Source organism: Mastigoproctus giganteus, chromosome 4, assembly GCF_048544385.1.
Source record: "Mastigoproctus giganteus isolate SK-2022 chromosome 4, ASM4854438v1, whole genome shotgun sequence".
Lineage (NCBI taxonomy): Eukaryota > Metazoa > Arthropoda > Arachnida > Uropygi > Thelyphonidae > Mastigoproctus > Mastigoproctus giganteus.
The window spans coordinates 176,210,779-176,216,778 of record NC_143578.1 but is presented as its reverse complement, the minus strand read 5'-3'; the positions used below and the strand labels follow the sequence as shown (position 1 = coordinate 176,216,778).

The 6,000-nt window shown below is 37.0% G+C and overlaps 1 protein-coding gene across 6 annotated transcripts in view; it reads left to right on the top strand.

Moving 5' to 3' along the window:
• Positions 1–809: 809 nt before the first annotated feature.
• The window catches only part of LOC150087215 (tyrosine-protein phosphatase Lar-like), a 1,652,393-nt gene continuing 1,647,202 nt past the window's right edge, over positions 810–6,000 (top strand). For all 6 annotated transcript variants that reach the window (XM_090371077.1, XM_090371082.1, XM_090371081.1 and 3 more), the window contains exon 1: positions 810–1,167. The gene's annotated coding sequence lies outside the window, so the exon portion shown is untranslated. The remainder of the gene's footprint in view (positions 1,168–6,000) is intronic.

Here is a 6,000-nt window from a genome sequence, read left to right as displayed (position 1 = left end):
CCCGAGAGAGAGAGAGAGAGAGAGAGAGAAAGAGAGAGAGAGAGAGAGAGAGAGAGATGCAGGTTAGATAGTCGTGTCAGAAGTAGAAGGGAATCACCAAGAAAGAATAATGATGATATCAGCTTAGAACCCTGGGTTTGCCAAGCCTATACTCACCAGATGTGAGCCCCTGTGCGCATGATTAAACAGGTTTACTAGAGTACCTTTTTTTTTTAATCGGTTTGTTTCATATATTTTTTTATTTCATCCATTAAAAAAAATATTCCCCTGCATTCATTCAAAATTACTATTTTTAATCTAAGTATAGTCTTTAAACTCCTGAAAACATTTCAGTATTTTTACGGACTCGTCCAATTTCAGTTCTTTTATTTATTTATTTATTTATTTTTTTTTTTTGCGAATTCTTCAATTTGATGATAGGCAGCAGTGGCACAGTTGCTCCAAGGTGTCAGGATCGCGGAGGATACCGGACTAGTACGATTACTGTTGATCCAGGGGATTCTTTGCGATCTTATTTTAGCTCCTCTAAAAAATATGAGCCAGGCCCCAGACTATCTAAATTATTTGGTATTGGTTATTGATAGAATTCGATTTTTTGTGGACTCTGTTATATTTTAATAAGATTAAAGCACTATTTCATTCTCCGAAACTGTCTGTAAATTGAAGTATAGTATTTATAAATTTCAAGTTAACTGTACAGACAGTATTTATGAATTTCAAGTTAGTTGTATTAATCGGAGGTTAACGGCCTAAGAGTTCGATCATTTTTAGTGATATGCAACGACATTTGTTCACGAGATGGCGCGATGATCATCAAGGCTGTTGTCGACAGTGAATAACCGTAGACGGCCATAGCGAGGAGAGTGAGAAGGTGGAGGTTAGATAGTCGTGAAGCTTGTGGGATATTAATGTGTTTTCTAACGTTGTTTGCAGCAGCTTTTTTTTTATAAGAAGTGCCTATTTGAAGATTGTGGATGGTAAGCAGAAATCCCTTTTTGGTGTACTTGCACTTGGAGGATTTGGGGTATTACAGAGAAGTGCATACGGGCTCCTGTTTGCTCTAACTGTTTTGTCATAAAACGGCACTGCTCCAAACTGCTAGCCACTCTTCCAAGACCTGCAGCTGTCATCTTTATCTACCATAAGCCTAACGTGTTATTGGAATTGGTAGGTTTACTATCATGCTTCATTTTGTTAGTAAAGTTAATTAAGAATCTAGCTTGTTTTCTTTTTTTTTCAGCATGAGATAAATTTCTTAAATAATTTTTGCCAAGCTTATTGCTGTGATATGTATAGAACTGCATATGCACTTGGAAAAGTGGCGGTGCGCAGCTTTGTAACGTATAGCAAGAGTATCATTGCTAATTTTGCATATTATTTAGGAAAAAATACACCCATTCTTTCGAGACATTAACAATTTATTAGGCGATGAAGATTTAGAATGCAAGATTTCTTCAAATTTTAACATCATTTTGAATACTTCCGCAAGAATAACTTTTACTATTTGTTTGGATAGTTTACTTCCATATATATATTTATTTATTTTCGAAGTGTTGAAATATCACATGTATTCGTCACATATTTTGGTAAATAGGAGGATAAAATTTTTAATTCGTAAGTGGTAAGATGAGATCTACTTGAAGTGCCTAACTCGTTCATTTTGGATAGTTAACTAATTATTGATTTATTTTGATTACCTTTGAAACCTGTAGTACGCTTTCATGTAATTATGATTTTAGTGCTGTTTGTAGTTTTTCCACTATACTCTAGACTGTTACAGGAGTGTTATCGCAGGTGTGTAATTTTATTTTTCACAACTAAAGATATTTCTCTAAATAAGATGCTGCGTATTTTTGGGGCGGAGTGCAATTCCGCGGCACATATCACAATTTACATATAAATAAAATTAAAATACTAATCTGAGTAGTGAGTTATGGATTGGTGTTCAGATTACTTGTCGAAAATACTAAGCCGTTTGCTTAGTATTTTCGTTTGTTACGTTGCTTAACCGAGGAGTATCAAATTTGGATCAGCCGGTGGCCCATGTTTCATGTTTTCTGGAACTAGGACCGCACCCATAAATTTTTTCATAGAACATTTGGTGCTGCTCAAACGTACAGTTAGAAACAGTATTAAAAATTAAATAATTCCGAAATAAATTAATTAATGAATTACCACTGAAATCGTATGGATTTCAGAATATCCTCTCTCTCTCTGTACTTACTGGATTTTGACACCCACGAAGAACGATTGTTTCATCCTCTTATCCGTAAAAATGAATTTCTTTTTATACTGTGTTTTATCAGAAGAGTTTACAACTTCACTGTAACTAATTAAAGCAGTCGATACCCAGAACCATAGTTTTAACAACGCGCTGCGCATACTTTGTAGTGACTTACGGATTGAGTCTCGCAGCGTACTGGACCCAGGGGGTAAATGGGGGGGATATGACTCCCTTAACCATGCGTATAAGTGTTCCTAGGTCTATCTGAAAAAACACTCAAAAACCTGGTTTTCACGCCTCTTCCCCCCCTCACGACGATACCTGGTTGATACGCTACTGGCCTGACCCTTGGCATGCACAACTTTAAACCTATGCAAAGATATAGTAACATTATCGATAATTATCAAAACACATATCCGTAATTTTTTTTTTTTTTTTTTTGCGTATGGATATGTTATAAGAATGGGAGAGAGAGACTACCTACAAAAGCAATGGAATGGACACCCCACCCCCATAGAAGCATATGGATAGAAGGAGTGAAGACAGCTATGGAAAAGAGGAAATTGAAAAATGGAGGAACAAAATTAGAATATAAAAATAATAAATAAAAGTTAGATTGAGGATAACTATTGATATAATGGAGAAATCCAAGAAGAATTCTTCTATAGTGTTTTGTTTTTTCAGTTTATTATTAATATCCATATGAAGCAAGGAAGCCTGGTGCCTTATGCTGCACCAGGAAAAAAAAAGTTCCCGAGTAACCCTGTGAGAGAGAGAGAGAGAGAGAGTCAAAAGTAGAAGGGAATCACCAAGAAACAGAAGAATGATGATATCCAGCTCAGGACCCTGGGTGTGCCAAGCCCATACTCACCAGATGTGAGCCCCCGGGGTTTCTATTAAATTTTTTTTTTTCTTTCAAGAAATACTTGAAATTATATATTAAAAAAATTGCATTTTTGTAGGTTTAGACCCATTTGAAAATATATCACAAATTAAACCTACAGTAGCATTTGACATTTATCTTTTTGTTTTTTTTGTTAATTTTTTAAATTCATATTTTATTAATTTCAGGTTAATTTAGCATTAGCATTAGTAGAGGCATATGATGCAAGAAAACAAGCTTTTATAGCACAAGCCAAAAAAAAAAGATAAACCCCTCTCATTTCACCCATCCATTTACTTCGAATATTTGTCTAGTTCTGCCTTGAACTTATTTAAGTTGTTGACTACAACTATAACAGATTGAAGTGTGTAACAACTATCAACCACCTGCTGGCTAAAGGCAAATTTCTGCATATTTCTACAATTGTCTTTCCTCAATTTGAATTTGTCACCTCAGGTGAGTAATCTCAGCAAGAGGAATAATCCCATCAGCATTGAGCTTGCTCAAATGATTCAAGTCCTAAACGTCAATTAGATCACCTAGCAGGTGCCTAGTCTCCAGATGCTGCAATTTTCAGACCTCAAGTCTTTCTTCATAACAGCAACCCTTTGTCCCACTCACCAATCACATTCATTCCTTCTCTGTACTCATTCCAGCTGCTCCACATCCTTCCTAAAATGAGACCTCCAGACCTGTATACAGTACTCAAGGTGTGGCCTGACCATTGCCTTATACAAGGGGACAATCACCTCCTTATCCCTGCTAGCAAAATTCCTGTATATCATTGACAAACATCATGCGCTATGCTTGCAGCCTGTCTGCACTGCTTAGAAAACTCAGTATCTGACTGCACAATTACTCTCAGGTCCTTTTCATCATCCACTACCTTGAGTATAGTATCACCCAGTTGGTATGTTACTATGGGGTTACTGCTACCCATATGCAGTATGTTACATATGTCAATTTTAAACTTCAGTTGCCACCTCTCAGGCTATCTGTTCAACTTTTCCAGATTCTGTTGCAGTAGTGTACTGTCATTAATAACCCTGCCAACCTTCATATCGTCTGCAAACTTAGACATTAACCCTGATATACCTTCATTAATATCATTGATAAATATACAAAACAACAGTGGGCCCAACATCGAACCCTGGGGATTCCACTAATAACATTAGTCCACGAAGAGCAGTGTCCATTGATTACCACTCTGTCTTCTCCCACTCAACCATCCTTTTATCCATTGTAGCAACTTGCCCTTAATGCCATTCTGCTCTAATTTGTACAGTAGTCTTCCAGGTGCAACAGTATCAAAAGATTCAATATATGAATATTACTGTCATACGTTACGATCTATGTGACAAGTTAAATTATTAAAACATGTGATAGTGCTGTAATTTATAATTTATAATCCTCTGCCGATACTGATTACACTGCTACAAGTTACATAGACACTTCTAGTATCTGCTGCATCGATAGGGCACCTCCATAGCCAGGTGGGCAGGAACAACAGTGCGTAGCACACGCTTCTTGATTAGACCGGGGTTCGAGCCTGTGACCACCAAATACGGAGGATGCAGAAAGGTCAGTGAATGACCACTGCATATCCCCAGAGCAATATGGCCTTAGTTGCTAATGCTCCTGAAAACCAAATAACAACAGCTACATAGATATGAAAACAATGGCAGCAGATTTGAATGTTGCTGTGGATTCAATTCCCGCAGAAATCAACTGTGGTTTTCTATGCAGTTACAAGGCAGAGTAAAGAATAAATGCACCAAAAATAATCAGAAAATCACAAAAAAATACTATACTACTAAATTTAAATCAAAAGTTATACAAAAACAATAATTTCAAATTAATAAATAAAAAAAAGTCAACTTAGCGGCTTTGAACACATCTGGCTCCCACTAGCATCATCAGCAGACTGAAGATTTAGCAGCCAAAGTCAGTTCTATGGCAAAATTAGACACCTGGTGATCTTAAGGTTATTGGATTATTCAGTGGTCCAAGGAGTATTTCGCAAAATACTTTTTTTTTTTTTTTCTGTGTTTGTGGGCAGTCATGCAACAACGGAAAAACATTTTGCAGCAGTGGGAAAAAAGGGAGGAAAAACAGGTGCATGTATACTTGAATGTACACTAACTGGGAGTATAGTAAGTAAATTTGAATTGGAAGTACTGGATAAGATAACAAATGTGGACATTGGGCAGATATAAGAGAGGTGGCGTCACTCAAACTTAGGGGATGCATAATTTGAATACGAGAAGTAGAATACCACTGAACAATGTTGATGCACAATTATCTCAGATTCCTCGTAGAGGATCAGTTCATTCTCAGTGCAATACCATGAATATTCAAAATGAGTATGAGTCCAATCCAAGAAGTAGAATTCTAAACCAGGAATTGTGGTCACAATGAAGAAGCCAACTTTTCCTCAAATTTGAACAGTCCCACCAGTACAGCAGTTAACAATAAAGGGGAATATCTCATTCTGTTTCCATATACAGTCCCTGGAACCACATTAACACCACTGCATCGCAGGTCATCCATCAATGAAGCAACCACAGTGTAATCCCCCAGGCTTGTTGTTGTGGTCTAACCCTCCACTGCAGCCCCAATTTCTCCCATACAGGCCTGTCTGAAAAGAGTCAGTGGACTCAACAACTGCTCAGAATCACCTTTTAGTGGAAGAGGCATCTGCAGAATGTATCGTGAGGTTCTTAAGAAACCATGAGGGGAAGGGTCATACTGTTAGTTAAGAAGCATATTAAATCTAATGCACTGCATCCAGTTGATATAGGTGGCTATTGCAATGTTGAGTTAGTGTAGCATAATTAGCACTGTAAAAACAAAAATGAGAGTATGAGTGTTTTAAGCCTGATGAACATAAGGA